Source organism: Manis javanica, chromosome 8 (genome assembly GCF_040802235.1).
Source record: "Manis javanica isolate MJ-LG chromosome 8, MJ_LKY, whole genome shotgun sequence".
In the NCBI taxonomy this organism is placed as follows: domain Eukaryota; kingdom Metazoa; phylum Chordata; class Mammalia; order Pholidota; family Manidae; genus Manis; species Manis javanica.
This window is the reverse complement of record NC_133163.1, coordinates 41,351,304-41,369,820: the sequence shown is the minus strand read 5'-3', so window position 1 is coordinate 41,369,820 and position 18,517 is coordinate 41,351,304. Positions and strand designations below refer to the sequence as shown.

General features: G+C 43.6%; 1 long non-coding RNA gene across 1 annotated transcript in view; it reads left to right on the top strand.

The window, feature by feature from the left end:
- LOC140850747 (uncharacterized) overlaps positions 1-16,405 on the top strand; it is a 45,270-nt gene extending 28,865 nt beyond the window's left edge. Inside the window, exons 4-5 of the long non-coding RNA XR_012133809.1 lie at positions 15,672-15,784; positions 16,257-16,405. This is a non-coding gene — a long non-coding RNA (uncharacterized lncRNA). The remainder of the gene's footprint in view (positions 1-15,671; positions 15,785-16,256) is intronic.
- The last annotated feature ends 2,112 nt before the right edge of the window (positions 16,406-18,517 follow it).

Below are 18,517 nucleotides of genomic sequence, written 5' to 3'. Positions count from 1 at the left end.
GTCTAAACCTAGATTAGTATATTTAGTGAGGGTGTCTCTCAGTCTTTCTAAGAAAGTAACAGGATTTTCCTCTGGTCCTGGACTAATGGCAGCAACTTTTGAATAGTTAATAACTTTTTGCCTGGCATTCTTTAGCTTTGTCTTTATGCAAAAGAGGAAGTAGTTTCTTCCCCACATATCATCTTTATCATTAATATCCCAATTAGGATCTGTAGAGGGGACAGCTGTTTTCTCAGTGGAAAATTTAGTATCTGATAAGTGGAGACTACTGGCAAATTTACAGGCTTCTTTAATAACTCTCTTGTTCAGGGTCAGAGAGTGTCTGTCCCAGGATTATCATAACATCTTTCCAGGTGAAGTCATAAACTAGACTGATGTGCTGGAATTGATCAATATAGTTATCTGGATTGGTAGTATAGCTGCCAAGATCAGCTTTAAGCTGTTTTAATTAAGTTAGTGAAAAAGGTTTGTGGACTATCACTATGCCAAATTCTCTACCTGCCATTTCTACTAATGGAAGAACTTTAGCAGGTGCCTTTGGGAGCAGATTTGAGTACCCAGGACTCTATTCTTGATGGCCCTGTGGTGCTGGCTGTGACAATTTGCCCTTGGGTGGTCCTGGGTACTGGGGTGGAGGTAAAACAGGCAGTGGAGCAGAGAGAAGGCTGGGAGGACTTTTTAACTTACAAGTCCAGCAGAGATCCTCTCAGCTTTTAAGATACAAGAAAGCCTGAACATATGGGATCTCTGCCCATTTACCCAGCTTTTTGTAGAAAAGGTCAAGCTGCATGAGGGTGTTAGAGTTAAGAGTTCCATTAATTGGCCACTGCTCCTGGTCCCCTACTTGATATTGGGGCCAGGCTGTGTTGCAAAAGAATATTAGTCTTTTCTTTTTAAGTGTCTCTGCATCTATCTGGGACCAATGAGAAAGGATACAGCCCAGTGGTGTGGTAGCCAGATGGACTCCTCATTGCCCATCTAGGAAGAAACGAATGGGTTAGAGAGCCCAGCGTCCCAGGGCCTATCCCAGAGGTCCTGGCACAGCCAGCTGCCCAGGACCTTAATGCATCCTGCCTCAGACGTCTCCAAGTGGGATATGGAGGAGTCTTGTGGCTTCCTAGTGAAGGGTTAAAGGGGGCTTACAGTGATCTGAAGTGGTCCCAAGAGCTGGAGACAGTGGAAATCAAGGCTGGCAGAAGTTCTTTCTGGGAGACAGAGGGTGGTTCAGCCAAAGGGAAACTGGAAAGGAGATATTGTCAGGCAGCAAAAAAACTTACTTGGGAGACGGCCAGGGGCTGGACTTGGGTGTGATTTACTGCGCACCTGGTTGTGCAGATGTTGTCTGGCGGGTGGTTGGGAGCCTAATGCTCTGCCCCAATCTGCGACCACTGTATCCTGTCCCGGGAGTCTTCTGGTAGCGGCCTGCCCTAGTGGCATTTTAGTGTGGCTGACCCGTGCCTGCTTTTGGCCAGAATGGCTGCCCAACAGAAAATAAAAGTAAGAATGACTTAGCACTGCTTTCTCTGAGGCATGGCACCAAAATACGTTAGGAAGGAAAGGACTTGGCTCGGTGTGACAGGGAAGTCAGATACAGTGAGACAGAGACCAAAGTCAAGGAAGTGAAGTCAGTTTTAATGCACTCTGCAGAGAGTAGCAGAGCGGGCCTGCCTTAGGGGAGACAGGCAGGCATGGATGCACATTCTGAGGCATCTTTTATGTGGTTTTGGCAGGGCAGAGAGGTCCTGGACTGACAGCTGTCAGCTCTCTAGACTTGTTCTGATTGGTGAAATGGCGACAGGGGCTGTGCTGTGCCTGTGCCTCTGAAGTTTCTTATCTGGGGGGACCCTGGACATTTCCTGAGTCACTCTTGGACCCTGTAGCTTCATCTGATTAACTCTTTGAGTCATTTCTGGCTTTCTGATTCTATTTGATCAACTCCCTAAGTCATCTTTGGGGGATGATTTTTCATGAAAGGAGTCTCCTTTTCATCCTGCTCATTTCTGTCTTTCTGCCTAACAATATCAACCCTATATGCATTTCCTCCCATGACTTTATATGTTGACTATTGTGTATATGTATCCATAAATAATAATGTTTATGCATATTTTATAACCCTAGATAAATGAAATAGTATTATAAATATATATAATTACATTGGTACACGTGGCTCTAAAGTTCATTTATTTTAACTGCTATATCCCGTTGTAGGATTATGCCAAATTTATTTATTTTTTCATTTATTTGACAGTCATGTTGATTATACCCAATGTTGCTATTATAAACATATTCTTGTAAGCTCTCTGATTCAACTATTGTGTTACAGTTTCACTAATTATATACTTAGAGGTGTAATTCCTAGGACTTACAGTACATGTCTTCAACTTCATTAGATCTTGTCTCCAAAATGAATTTTTACCAATACTGCTACCAGCATGTGTGTCCCTGGATCTACATATCTTCACCAACACTTGGTATTGTTACTTATTTAAATTTTTGTCTAAGTGATAGGAGTGAAATGGTTTTTGTTGTTTTTATCTGTTTTCCTATGATTATTAGTAAGGCCAAGCAACTTTTGATATTTATTGGTCATTTCTCCCCTACAAACTGTAAACTTTCACCCATTTTTATGTTGTATTGTTGTTCTCTTGTTGATTTGCAGGTTTTGATAAATTTCAGCTCCTGGCACTTTGCTGGTAATCTGTGATACAAATATCTTCTCTCAGTTGATGAGTGGCTTCTTTTCTAACATTGCTCAGAGTGTCTTTTCATCCTCCTAATTTCAATTCAGTGTTCGAAGTGAGTTACCTAATGTGACATATCATTGAAGTAGCCTTTGGCATGTTCCTCATAAATCAATTTCTTTTAACTAAATTTGTTCCCCAGGAGTTTGAAACAACTGGGTGAGTTTAAAATGAATTTCTGGGCTCAAAGATGAGAAACCCACTCAGAGATGTTAAAAAAAAAAAAGAATGAAATCAAAAAGCAACTTTGATCCTTTCACAAGTAAGGTGCAGGCTTCATCTGTTTCTTTGTAATAGAATCTGAGCCTGGGAAGGGGCTCTTTGATATCTGTAATATCCAATTTAAAATTCACTGAATTCTAGAAATAAAGAACTAGGAGTCATCACAGGACCATCTGGTTCAACCCTCTCATTTTACAGGAAATAGAGTCTCAGAGAGATGAAATAAAATATTTAGGGTTGAGATCTAGTTTCTTTCCTCTCAAAGATGGCAATTTTTAACAGGATGGATTTAGCCCTTCATTCTCCCAAGGGAATGGGACTCCCACAATTTGACTTGAGCACAGAAGACATAATCTCCTGTAAATTTCCTTCCTCTTCTGAAGTATAACCTCCCCTTTTTCCCCATTTACTATCATTCTTGGAATCGAATATAAGTCCTGGCGAATGCTTTGGACACGTAGCAGCTCATATTCCTCTGAACCTAGGAGTATTATAAATTAGTCTGCAGAATGGAGGGGGTAGGAGCCTCCATTTTCTCTTTGTTTTCTTTCTCTTGGTCCTCCTCCTCCTTTTTTCCCCTCTTTCTCTGGCTCCTCTTCCTTCTCTTCTTTCTATTATTATTGAGATCCATTTTCCTTCTCTAGGGAGAGAATACAATAATATTCTTTTTGGGATTTAGGAAACTTCAGTTAGAAATAAATCTCTCCAAATGGTTAGATGAGAGTCCCTTGGGCAAGACTAAAAGGCCTCAATATTTTTTTCACCACTTATTTTTCTTATGTAAGTTCTGTATCTAAATGGCCTGAAAGTTTATTTTGGTTAAGGCAGTTTTCTTTTCTAAATAAAGTGCTAAATGAGGGGTTATGTTTCTAGTTAGAGTCCTTTTTTAGCTCTAAACATCTATGAATCTAGGATCAGATACATCAAAAGGTTTTTGAGAAAAAGCAGAGCCAGCAACTGAATGGAAAAATCTTTTGGCACTAGTAATGACCATTGATCTTAACTGCCCGGTATTGTTAAATCACCCTTGGATTTCCCTTAAGCTACTTTCTGTAGAAATTGTCAGATTTCTCTGGATCCTTTTCTTAAAAAACAGCTCTCCACAAACAATTCAGCATGCTAGAAACCAGATGGTTAGCTTCTAGAGGACAGTAGCCATGTCACCTTTGTTTACTGATATTGCCTAACAATGGCAGTGATATATGTGATGGTGGTTATGATGGTGATAAAAATAAAAATAAAAATAAAATAATTATGCTTCCTACATGCCAAGCATTATTCTAAGTATTTCGTGTGAATTATAACTCATTTAATCCTCACAAGTCTAGGAGGTAAGTTACTATTATCTCCATTTCATAGTTGGAGGCATGGAGGGGTTACATGGTTTATCCTGAGTCACCCTATTTATCAATGAAGGCCCAACAGAGCACAAATGACACATAAAAATAGGTAACTTAGGAGGGTTTATTTACAAAATGGGCTAATTACAAATGTGGGTATAGGGGAAGCATTGATGGAAGTAGGAATAGGCAAGCTGTTACTCCCCTAAGTCTGAATGGATGATGGGCAGGAGCAGCAAAACTTGGGAGGAGACAGAGGTGTGTGAAGCCAATTGCACTTTGCATGAAGCAGTGATCCCTGGGAAGGGGCACTGTTAGCCCATGGCCAGCTTGCAGAGAGGGAGCCAAGGGACCAGACACTGCAATCCCCTCTTCCATTGGGCTCCTGCCAGGAGCCATCAGTGGTTGACTTAGGCAGAACTTCATCAGAAGTTCAAGATTACTGAAGCCTTTAATGTCATTCATATAGTCCAGCTTCAGTTCAGAGCAGGGTCATTCTGGCACACACCACATAGTAAGTAGCAGAGCTAGGATCTGAACCCAGAAAGTCCAGCTCCAAAATCCAAATTCCTAACTGTGCTGTGTGTGTGCCCCGTAGATTGAGGAAGCACCAGTGTTCAGCAACCAGCATATAACTGGAATGTGTAAGATAACTGTAACTCTGGGAGGAAAATATGTTCCCAGGCTGGTGCAAATGAACCTTTGAAGCCAAAATCAGTCACAGGGAGAAATAAAGTGGGAGAAATCTGTTTATTGCTTACAAGCAGTTGTCCACTTCTCCTCACCCATGTCTCTCATGACCGGCTGGAAAAAGGGACCGGACCCAAGGTCTCTGGTCCAGATATATCCTTGCTCCCCTCACCCTTGTAACCACCTGTTGATATGGAGATGGACTACTTGTCTCCACCCCTTGGAAACACTTATTGATATGGAGATGGATGAAGACCAGGCAAGAGATCTGGAAATATTGCAATTTTACACTCAATAACTCATCTCAGGGGCAGTGATGGTTCAGTGAGTAACCAGACAGGGTCACATGCTGCTACCATTTGTTCTTTTGGCAAAATAACCAACAGCGCCATGTTGATTCCACTACTTATTTATTTATGTATGTGGTCCTGGCTCGATTCAGAAAGGATTTGAAGCTGTTGGACTCATCTATCTCTCCTTCACTAATCATATGTTGAATGGCATTTTTTATGTTGAGCAAAAATCTACTGATTTCCTTCCAATTATATATACTTTCTGGTATGTTCTTTTGTTGATTATTCCAAAAATAATTGGATTACAGTTGATCTGTAGTTGAAAGTTACTAAGGATTAAATTGCTCCATTTTGTTTCCAATTTGGGGGGAGATAACCGTAAATTGAGCTGAATGCAGAATCAAAGTTTATCAGCAATTATCAGTGACTTCAAGACACACCCATCACTGGGAAAAAGTATTTTGATGTTATTGTTGTTTTCAACTTAGTTTCTATTTTACAATAATGGAAAAATCCTGGGGCACTATGTGGTTATTCTGGAGTAAGAAAACTGGCATAAGAAATTTTTGGTTCTGTGGATGAATTCCATCCTGATAAAGTGGCCTAAAGGCAGATTCCACATCAGAGGCTCCACCCAGGAGATGGCCCAAAGGGAATGCATGGTCCTAAGTACAGAGGAAAGAAAAGAGAGTTAAGAGAATGCAAAATGTTGTATTAGGAAGATATGTATACCTTTCATTTTCTTTTTAAACTTTAGGGGTTGAAAAATTGCCCTTGGGAATAAAAATTCTGACTCAAATAAGACTACACAAGTTGAATTTATTCTGAAGTTTCAAAAGCAAAGAGTAATGTAAGAAAGGCAGTTACAACATTCTCCACCTTAAGTTGTGCACATCATCAGCATTTGCTCAGCTGTTCCAGAGGGAAAAATCCCTGGGAATCAGAGGGCAGATAGTTCTCTTTAAACAAAGGAATTCCCTACATGAGAAAAGAATAAATAAGGTGCCAGACTTGAAGATCCTTTCTGTCAGTTGGAGAAACACAAAGCATGCTACAAAAGTGTGATTCCCTCTCCTTTTCTGAAGCGCTAGCTACATTAAATTGCCAAAAGATGTGGAGAACAGTTTGACCACCATGGACTGCAAAGCCATTCTGAGGATTGCTCCGGAGTCTGAGTGCCATTATTCCATGAAACTCACCAACAGCCATGGTGCTCATGAGGATGGCTGAAGTCTGTGGATGGTACCCTGCCAACCAGCTCCAGCGAGGGGAAAGGAGGTTCTGTGATGGTGGTGGGCTGCTATATGGGAGCTGCTTCAGGCCAGAGGTTACATTTCTGTGCTCTTACACCTTATTCTTCCTTCAGGAAGAGGAAGTTGTCAGCTGCTTCACATGCAGGCAAGGACAGATAATAATTCTGGAGCACATTTTCCTTGCTCTTTAACAGGATCCTTTGCATCTGCCTGTGTGAATGAGTAGGTGTCATGATCTGGGAAGGGGTGGTGAGATGCCAGAGCCAGGCCTCACTCAGTCTTCCTGGGTTGGCCTGCTCACTTGGAAGTGGCCATTTACAGGAACTGAAAGAAATGATTGCTAAGAAGGTAACAGCAGGGGCTCAGGCCTTTTGGAGAGGGAGTCTGGTGGGTGAGGGAGTGGTCCCATGATTGAAGCAGCTACCACTAGGGAGTTCTCTTTGGCATTCCTCGTGGCAGCCATAACTCCAGTCTCGGATGGAACACCATGTTTTTGGGGAGACCTTTCCTGGTGCAGGTAGCATGTCCCCTCCCTCTGGCCTGTTTCCTTTTGGTTGACCACAGCCTGTATTTCCATTTCCTTTCACCTGTGAGAACTGACCTATGAAGCCTCTGCACCTGCCTTACCTGGGAGGGCTTGGCTCCTGGTGGATGGAGGAAAGCAAGAAAATGAAAACCTGAAGTCCCAAGGGTATTGGCTGATTGCACTGGATGCCTCTTTATTGGACTTAAACATGAGGAGTGGACAGCGCAGAGTTGCTGCCCCTTTTGCCCCTGAGGCTCCTGTGGGAACTAGAGGGCTTCTCTGCCCTTGGGAAATGACTCCTCAGGTGTGGACCCCAGCAGGCCTCTGCCTCAGCCTGTGCCTTGCGATGGGGCTCTGCTGCATGGGGCCTGCTCTTCAGACACCAGAAGGGCCTGAGCAATTCCAGGACACAGAGCGGAAAGGGTGAATGGGGCTTGGGGAGGTCAGAGGTCCAGTGTCACCACCATGTGGGTCTCAGCCCCACTCTCTAGGAATTAATGTTGTGTGCTATTTGTAACCCAAACTGGATAGATTGCTCCTTGTTTAGAGGGCATATAATCACCACTCCCATAAAAAGGTTCTTTATTTGTAAAATTATTTGTTAAAAATATAAAGGCTAGTTAGACATTTTATCTTGTGCTAAATGATTTGAATACCTGGGTGCAAAGCACTGGATGAGTTCATTTTTAATATGTGTCTTTTAAACAAAAAAAAAACTATAGGGCAGAGGTGCAGGAATAAAATCTTTTATAATACTGCTGTCTTTGGAGACATTTGACATTTGATTGAAAAGCTGCCAGGCTTCTCTTGGAAAGGTTTGTGCTGGCACTGAAATTCTTTAGCCAGCCTTTGCGGGGTGCTGGCACAGGTTCCCAAGGCAGACATCGCACAGAGCATAGTCCTACTTAACCAAATGGCTTAAGTGCTCCACGTTAAGCAGGTGTGGTGGGGATACCCAGACCAAAATAATGCTCTGCTTTGTGAGCTGGGGCTGAGCAGTGGAGCGGGGTCAGGACTGGACCTGAGGAGAGTGTACATTTTCGGACCAGTGCTCTTTTCCCTGAGAGCATGAGATCAAAGAGAAAGCTAGAGCATGCGGGTTCAGGGACAGTGGGACTGGGCTCAATTATGCAAGTGCACGCTGTGCTGGGGAAAAAGAAGTCACCAGGTACACTCTGAACATCTGGGGAAAGTTGCTTTTCCATCACATAAGGAGAGTGGGCTTGAGCCCCACAGCTCCTCCTTAGGTTTCCTTCAGTTGGGAGGGCAGGCTGTGATCTTTGCTGAGGTGAGCCAGGCTCTATCTCTGGACTTGAAACAAGAGTTCTTCCAAAGCAGATCACTCCCCCAGACATGGGAAGGGGGTACTTTCTCTTCTATAAAGGGGAGATCTCAAGAAAGACTGTAGGAGAGAAAATGAGAAGTTGAGACCTGGCTGGTGAGACAGGCTGCTCATTGCCAGCTCCCTGCGGAATGCCTGACCCATGCCAGGTTCCAATGCAGGGAGCATTTGTAGGTCCTCTATGTGTCAGGTAATGTGAAGATTTTAATATACTGTCCTTGCCCTCCAGGCACATAGGGCTTTTTGCTCTCCCATTATAGCTTTTTTGGAGACCAGCAGTCACTAGTATTTGGTGACATCAGGATTCAGTTAAACTCTGAATATTTATTAGATACCTGCTTTGTACCTAAGTCCATGCTAGTACTTTTCAGGTACTTTATCAGAAATTATCCTAGCCTTTAAGAGACTTGAACTTGAGATAAGAAAGAATCAGAAAATAATATCTGAGCAAATATCATTAAATCTCTAGTAATCAGGCCCCCAAAGACTGCTATTGCCTGAAGATTTTGTCTATAAGGCGGGCAATATTGTACTTTGTGGAAAATAAAATCTCAATTTTCTCTTCCTCCCTTTGTTCCCCAGAAGCAGGACAGCTTCCATGACTTTGTGTTAGTTGCTGGCATTCCATTTAGTCATTGATTCAGTATTCTTGTATATGATCTACAAATATCTGAGTGCCTCTCATGTGTGAGGTACCTCTCATGTGTGTAGGCATGGAAAAAAGAGCAGAGAGCAAGACAATGCTTCCCTGACCCATGGAGCCTGCCTTCGTGAAGGAGAGACAGTTGTTAAACACATAATTACATACTGAACTGATAGTATGTGTTAAATGGGTAAAGGCGAAAGTACACATTATGAAGGCATATCACTGAAGATTTGCTCTGGTTTGGAGAATCAGGCAAGATTTTTACAATGAAGGACGTTTAGGCTGAACTTTGAAGGATAAGTAGGAATTTATTAGACAGAGGCATGGCAATTGCATCAATGCAGGGAGGAGATGAAGACTTCTTAAATATTGTGGAGGAGATGGAAGGAAGTGAACAGATTCGAGAGGTGCTTAGGAGGTAAAAGAGGACTGAGAGCTTGATTAGGTCCAGGGGTGAGGGAAGGAAAGGAGGCCTGGTTTAGAAGAAGGGAGGAGGTGTTGGGTTGACAAGTGGACATGACAATTTTGAGGTGTCTTTGACACAAGTGGAGATATTCGGTCGGTACGTCTCCATCAGAAGCACACTGCTGTTGGGTGACCCAACAGTCATTCCCAGCTTGCTTTTCCCTTTCTCGATTCCATGGTAGAATACATCAGAAACATTCTCTTTTCCAGTCTCACAGACAGAGGTGACCATGTGCCTCAACTTTGCCCAAAGAAACAAAGGGGTAGCATATTAGTGAATCTTTGGCTTCACTTCCCTGATAAAAGGAACAGAAGCGAGAAAGGAATTACTTCATTAAGGGAAATGGAAACATACCTTCTAAGAAAAATTTGTACATGGATGTTCAGAGTAGCAGTACTCATAATAGACAGAAAGTAGAAACAGCATGAATGTTCAACAACTGAAGAATAGATAAACAAAATGTGTCCAAGTATGGGGCAGGTGATTTCAGTTTTATTATCTTGTCAAGTCCTCCCACTGAAAATAGATTCTCGTTTGAAGTGACAGTGGGGGAGAAAGGTGGAGAAAAGAAAAGGGATAAATAGTGGGAGAAATAAACCAGTTAATATGTTAAAATGCAGTATTATCTCATGTATGAGAGATTATAAACAATATGTTCACTCTTCACTGTGAGGTGCCAGCCATCAACAAGAAGAACAACATGCTTTTCTTCAAGGGAAATTGGAATCTTCATATGCTATTTATTTCCCCTGAGATATTTTAGAGCAAATAATTCAGACACATTGATTCAGCTTCCAGTGTTATGGTTCTACCTAAGCAAGGTGCTCACAGATCCCCTATCATTCCTCTCTGACGTGGCTGAGCTGTCCAAGCAACGATTTGTGCATCAGGAGGACTCAATCTAAGTACCAGTCAGAGCCAGGGCAAACTCAGAGCAAGTTCAACATCTCAGTGTCTAAATCAGGAATGGTAAGTATGTGGCATGCGTACTACTAATACGTGACTGCCCTTGCCTGTGGCCAACGTCAATAATCTATTGTATCGCTTTTCCTGCCAAACCCAGAGGCGCTTAGGAGGTAAAAGAGGAAACGTTCTGGACTTGGGCCTTCAGATAATTGATCAGATTAGCTCATGGGAAGAATCCAGTTCACCATCTGAAGTCCAGGAAGTCAACTAAGAAATCCAATTTTTCATATACACAAATGTATGTTAAATATTTTTCATATTGTCCATAAAGCATCACTTAATGCAGACACTCTATCTTTGGACCTTTTCTCTCTCGAGGTCCTATTCTTCTGAATTAGGGCCATGGGTGCAGTGGAAGGCAGCTGACTTCTTACTTAGGATGTCTATGTGACCACAAGGTCAACCAGTTAATGCTTCCTGACCTCACTCTTGATCATGTACAAGTGGGGAATCTTCAGTGGAAATACTTAAATGTGTCTGGACCATGACATTTAAATAAAAGTCATAACGTGTTGCCTGTATTTGTTGGATCACAAACAACTGTAAAACACTCTATTTTGCTTTTTAAAAATGATTTGGAAAGCTGTGCCTCAACTTGCCAATTTTTAGTCAGGTTTTTCTGTCTTAATCGTCTTACTAAGCTCCACTTAAAATCTAACCAAAATCTAGGGCATTTATTATCTCTTGATCCTCACCTTAATTTCATGTAGATTTGACAATGTGGCTCTATTTAAAGGTTACACCCCTTTTCCCTTCACCAGCATTCAGCAGAGCATCTTTAGAATCCAGTCATTCCACACCCAAGTAATGAGACATGAGCTCAGCTCCCGTGAGCTGAATGCTTTCTCAGTTATACCCACTGACTTGTTTTTTAGCTTTCACAAATTTAAAGTCAGGCACTTGTTGACCTGCTATTTTCACATTGTTTCAGCATGTAATTCCAGAGTCCTGTGGGGTAAAGAAAACAAAATAATTTTGATTCCCTTTTTTGGTGCCCTTAGCCCTTTCTTCAGAGATGGTTATGGTGACATCCCAGGGATGTCGAGTGTCATGGCTTAGAGGTTAGTTTAGCATGGTTGGCTTTAGAAACAGGGTTTCACATCTCTTTCGGTAGTGCTTATATTGTATAACCCCTGGTCAATTATTTAATTAGTGAGTGGCTGGCAAATCCTGATAAATTTTGCACATTATTACAAGTTCAGAAGGAAAGTCAAGGTTGTTGACCGAACAGAGGCGAATAACTGTCAGTTAGGTTGTTGTGTCTCATCAATAACCATAGCAAACTATTTACTCATAACCAGTCAGGTATGGTTGTTAGACATTTTTTGAGCATTGACCATTGGGCCTCATGCTCAGTCCTGGGGATTAAAGGTAAGCAAAGCATGACTCTGCCTTTGAGAGGCTCCCAGTGTCTTTGGCGATATGGAACCTACATGCAGAGAATTGACAATGTGAGGGGGTGTATCTGAGTTTGTAGATGTCTGTATCATCTGGGCTCAGAGAAGGGTCTGTTTCTAAGATACTGGGTCATCGGTGAAAGCATCTTGAAAGGAAAAGGTAGAGGCACCTCTCAAGCATGTGTGGGGTTTGGGTGGTAAGTCGTGTGGTGGAGGTGGGTGAGAAGGAAAAAACCATAGAGCTGGGGGAGTCACTCTGGTGTTCTGAAGGGCAACAAGGGGATGTGTTTGCCTGGAGCCAGGGCTCATGTAGGGTGTTACAGGAGAGGAGGCGGGAGAAGTAGTTTGGGGCCAGGCCTCAGTTCATGGCATTTAAAGTTATATAGCTGTATGGACAGCCTCTAATGGTACTTTGTAGATGGCATTTAAAAAAGGTTAATTTATCATTGTTGTGTGGGAGGAACTGGAGTGGTGGAGAGACTAGAAGTAGGTAGACATTTATTCTGTGGTATTTAGTTATAACAGCCCGAGTGGACTACACACTACTGAAGTGCTTGGGGTCATAGGGTGAGATGACCCCTCCCTCCAGCCTCATCCATCTGTTTCTCTTGTGGCAGCACTAGGGCTGTGCTGACAGCTGGTGGCAGAAGCAAGTCCCATTAAGCAGTTCTTTCAATAGTCAGATGAGCAGGCAGGTGATGAACACATACATATATTGGGAATGGGAAAAGCAGGCAAAGCAGATGTAAAATTTTAAGATGTAAAATCAGCAGTATGTGGTGATTAGATATTTGGCTTGAGGCAGAGGAAAAGGCCAATGAAGGCCCACTGGGGAGTAATGAAGTCCTATGGAGTGGGGCTAGGGAATTGCTTGGTAATATTCCAACAGCACCCTTCATTGACAGAAATTTCTAATGGCGTGAATTAATACAAGATGCATATATCTGTGCCCAAGAAATTAAAGTCCCTTATTTTACCATTTTCCTTCTAGGCAAGATGGACTAAGGCTCTTTTGTGGAGGGCGGGATAACTGGCAAAGGGCATTCTCTCCTTTTCCAGCTATCCCTCTGCCAAGGGGCTCTGAGCACATCCACACCATACCCAGACGCGCCAGCCTGCTAGAGAAGCTGTGTCTCCAGCTGGGCTGCGCTCTGGCCCTACAGACACGTGCAGGACCAGGGAGAGAGACGGGCCTCCTGTCCTCACTGCTGGTGCCACCACACCAGCCCAGTGGGTTCCAACGTGCCCATCCTTTCGATGCCCTGGCTGACTTTGTTCACAGGGAGCCCATTAATAAGGCACCACTACAATAACTATCATGTAAATCATGTATAGGGTGCCATACTTTACCAGTGAAAATAGATTTTGGAATTTGTAATCATTCCTAATAGAGCTAATGTTGACATTTTCTTTAGAAATGTCAGGAAAAGAAAAAGAGGAAAAATATAACTAAATGCATATAATAAACAATATAGCAGGAGAATGTTTACCTCCTCCAGGAAAGAAAGTGTGTTCTAGTGCTTTAGAAAAAGTCATTTGCATATAAACAAAGCCCTTTCTAGCTGAGGCCAGAAAGGCTCAAGCTGCCCTCTTAGAATTAATTGTAAGTCATTTTTCTTAACTACAGTAATGTCTCTTCCACTGCACCTCTTCTGCTTTGATGTCACCTGCACTTGAAACTAAGAAAATCACATTTCCTCACTCACAAACACCATTTCAGACTTTTTTAGTTTTAGCAGGTCCTTTTTCTCAACTCTAGAATACAAATTGGGAAGGAGGAAAAAAAATGAATGAATAAAATTTACAAAGCTTTAAGTACAAATGAATGTCATTCAATCTGTTCTCCTACCGTCCCCACCTCTCTTGGCTGCTGGAAGGCCTGAGCTAGGCTCAGTGCTCTGGCTCCCACAAGTGTTCTCACAGCCAGCCCCAGTGGACCTTGTCCCAAACTGTGTCTCTGGCAAGCTGCACACCCACTATCTTGCACAGCAACCGTACTTGGAATTTTACCCTTAAAAGATGCATGGAGATAATGTATTTTGATTACAAGAAAAAGAAGTCTGGATAGTTTCACTTAAGATTACAACACCCTCCACTCATGTCGTGTACATCCACAATGCTGCCACTGTTTTCTTTCCCTGATCTTTAGATTCCTGGTCTGGCTCTTCCACGTTAAGGTTTAAATGTGAACACAATGACTTCTTGAATCAGCTCTGGGTGTAAACAGCCCTCAAGCTCTCTCCATGGCTTTTTTTTTTCCCCCCTCTCATTTCTATTTAAACATTTCAGTTCAGCGTGCAGTGTGTCTGAAAATGGCTGGGATGTAATTACTAACAATGCTACCTCTCTGCTGAAGCCTGTAATTCTCTCTTGATTGAGATGGTGATATTGATTTGCCTGGGATTGCATGAAATCAACCATGACGCTGAGAGGTGTAATTTTTTAGTTTGCAGCGTGCCTGTGATTTTGGTCCAGTGGTCAAGTTTCCCCTACCCATATGGTTTGATTACAGCATTTATATGGATTAATACCTGTCTGCTTGGCTCAGATGGAAACTATAGCCATCAAAGTTCTCATCCGGAGCCTTTGTTTAGGTTGAGCCTATCAACTGCAGCCATCTTAGCTCTTACATTTACCAGAGTAATTGCCGAGGAATGAGCTCTCTGTGGGGCTGGCTTTCAAAAGGTCATGGTACTTCAGAAGGAGACAGGTGGAAGAGGGGACTGGGAAAATATTTGGGGCAGTGAATTGATTTGGTAATTCACTACCACAAAAGAGTTTGTACTACATTCTCCAGTCAGGCGCTGAAGAATATGGTCTCTTAAAGCAAGTAGTCACCAGTTCATATTCATTCACTTGGAACAAAATCTATAACCATCAATCCTTTAAAGGCTAAGAAAAATAAATGCTTTGGGAGGACATAACTATGCCGACTACCCAAGCAGACTTTGTGTTACCTGGACTTCCAGCCAAGACAGGTTGAGTGCTATTGAGGTCAAATCTGGGGTAATGGGATGGCAGGGATTTTTTGGCAGAATTAATTTGGAAAATGAACATTTCAAGTGAAACTGAAATCTTAATCAAGAAGAATACCCTTTGTGTGTGTGTATGTGTGTCTATGGATTTGTGAAATTAATTAATTCCAAATTAAAGGAGACTAAAAAGACATGACAACTATATGCAATACCTGATTCTAGCCTGGATCTGCATTAGAGGAGAAAAATGCTACTAAGGATGTTACTAGGTCAATTGACAAAGTTGGAATATGAGCAATAGATTAAATTATTGGATCAGTGTTAAAATCACTGAAGTTGACAAACAACAGTGGTGTGGTTACATAAGAGAACATCCCATTTGTAGGAAAAACACATGCTGTACTCTTAACATGATTTTAAAAAATTATATGTAAATGTTATATATGTGTGTGTACATATATATGTATGTATGTGTATATATATGTGTGTGTATATACATATGAGAGAAAAGGAGAATGGGAAAGAGAGACAAAGAGAACAAATCAAGTAAATGGTGAAATGCAGGTAGGTGAAACTGGGTAAAGGGTATATGGATATTCTTTATTCTTATTGTTGCAATTTTTCTGTAAGTTTGAAACTAGTTCCAAATCAGAAGTAAAAAAGGAGGGAGGATGCCTTTAGATGTGTGATCAAGTGCTTGTTGAATCCAAAGCTCTTTTGCACAGGGTAATTATAAAGTCTGACAGTGCTTTCTTGGTGTCATTGGACAAGTATTAGTGTCCTACTTCATTCCTGTTTCCCCTCTTCTACACAGACACTTAACTGGGACAAGATAACAAAGCCTTATTTGCTGATGAGACAGATATTGAATTACTCAGCATGCATGGCAAGAGCAGACATGTTTTGCTAAAGGAACATAAATCATGGGTGTGTATGCATGTGCATGTTGATTTAACTTCCAGGAATCCTAGAGAAGCCCTTTGGCTATTCTTTCTCTCCTCTCTCCACCAAATTTCCTCCTATCAGTTAGAATTACCTGCATCCAACACTGGTTTCCTCTCATGATTTCCATGTTTGAGCACTCAGAATTCCTTCTGTGCATGCTGTGTCCATTCTCATCCTCAAGTTCCTATTGTTTCCCACAGTCCATCTTCAAATAGGATTTCTCTTCATTTCTGCTAATCACTCCAACTCCAACCAACCGCAGCTCTCTGGTTACTAGTATTTTCTTCCTTTTATGTACTGTGCCTTTTTCTGGTAATTTATGAAAATAATGCATGTTTCTCATAGATGGTTTGGAAAACATAGAAAAGGATACAAGGAAAGAATATGAATGAGTCACCAGTAATCCTGAAGGGCCCCCACCAGTAAGATAGCGAACTTCCGGCTTCTCTTCCAGGTCCTCAGTTCCCGACGGTGCCACCTGAAGACCACTCACCTCTCTCCCCACTCCCACTCCCAGCACCTAGCCAATAGCCACCAGTCCCGTAGAAGTAACACCACAATCACCCCATGCCCCTTCCTATATAACCCAGCACCTTTCCCCAATAAAGCGGATTTCTCTGGTGAATTGCTGCTGTGTGTTGCTCCTTTCCTTTCATTGGTGCCAAAACCCGGGAGACGGGACACCCCAACTGGGCCCTGTCTTCCCCCCGACACCAGCAGCAGCTTGCCCTCGTCCTCTTTTTCCGGCACTGGCTCATCACACTCACCACTCCTCTCTGGCCTTTAGGTAAGTTTTCCACCCGGAGTGGGCCACTCTTCCCCGAGCTATTGCAGTGCCATTGACCATGATCGTCTGGCAAGGCCCTGACGCTCGGGGACGAGGAGGGAACTCTCCCTGCCTCAGGCCTTCACGGCTGGGATGGACCCTCAGGCCCCTCCTCCAACAGCCATAAACGAGGTGACTCCTTTACGGATGAGAACGCTCCCTTCCCCCCCCCCTCCTCCTTCTGTTCTGTCTGCTGAAATCCGTTCCGTCCGCCGAAAATTCCTAGCGCTAGGTACCTCGTGACTCCGGCACGCTGCCTTCTTAGAGAAGTCTGGGTGACGACCCACACTTCCTAAGAAATTCTGACTCGTATACGAGTTTCTGCAGACCACCAAGGATCATCAGGACGCCCTTTGTCTGCTCCCAGTCCGAGGATCTCCATTTGTCTTCCCCTGTTTGTCTCCTTCTCTGTCCTTCAGCCATGGGAGCCTCCTCATCCCTCCCTGAAAGTTCACCTCTTGAATGCCTGCTTAAGCATCTGGCTACCCTCTCCCTGACGCCTGATATAAAACCAAAACTTCTCCGTAAATACTGCTCCCAGGATTGGCCGACATACCCCCTAGACAATAACAACCAAGGGCCCACAGAGGGAACTCTTGATCCTAACACCACTTGCGATCTTTTTAACTACTGCTAGCGCCTGAAAAAATGGAAGGAGATTCCCTATATCGAAGCTTTTCGCCTCCTAGCTCAAAATTCCAGCCTCTGCACCACCTGCTCCCCGCCACAAGTTTTCCTAGCCTGCAAGCCGTCTCCCTCCCCTCCCCACACTCCTAGTCCCTCTTCCATTACCTTTTACCCGGCCGATGAGCCTCCGCCATACAGGCTTCCCCCTTCAGCCCCTCTCCCTCCTACAACACCTCCGCCCTCCACCACCGCCGTCCCGCTGTCTCCCGTCCTCTCCCTTCCCCCTTCTCTCCTACAACAGCCCCTCCCCCTTCCTCTACCACTGCCATCGCCACTGCCTCCACTCCCGCAGAAGCCTCCCGTCCTCTCCCTTCTCCCTCCTCTCCTTCCTCCACCACCATCTCCTCCCCCACCTCACCCCCTTTGCCTCCATCCAGCTCACCTTCCCCCCTCTGGCAGATCGAGCCTGAGCCTTTCAGCCCCCCTCTAACTAAGTCCCAAGAGCCTCCTCTGTCTTTGCCCCCTCAGACTCAGTCCCGAGGGCCTCCCAAAATTATCACGTCTTTGCCCCCATCACCTGTTTCCCCCCCACAGACTGAGCCAGAACCCTTCAGTCCCCCTCAGACTTGGTCCTGAGGGCCTCCCAAAATTATCAACCCCCTCCGGGAAGTAGCAGGATCCGAAGGCATCGTGTGCGTTCACGTCCCATTCTCTTTAGGAGATTTAGCCCAACTTGAGAAACCCCTAGGTTGCTTTTCCACTGATCCCATGACATACATCACAGAGTTTCAATGGACCCTCCAGTCTTACAGCCTCACACATCATGACATTTTCACGCTCCTGGCCAATACTCTCCTCCCTGAAGAGCAGAGACGAGTTTGGGACTTTGCCCAAATGCACGCTACCGAAACCCACAGGACTGACACCACCTACCCCCCTGGCCCCACCACTGTCCCCGAACAAGACCCACTCTGGGATTATAATAACGCCATGGGTCTCCGCTCTTGAGATATTTTTGCCTGCTGCTTAATAGCAGGTCTGAAAAAGGCAGCTCGTAAAGTAGTCAATTTTCAAAAGTTTCAAGACATAATTCAAAAGAGGGATGAAAATCCCTCCGAGTTCTTAGACTCACTCAAGCCCTATTACAGTATACCAGCCTAGACCCAGAAATGCCTGATGGAAGATATGTCCTTATGACATACTTCCTAGCTCAAAGCTACCCCGACATTAAAGCTAAACTCAAAAAGTTAGAACAGGGCCCT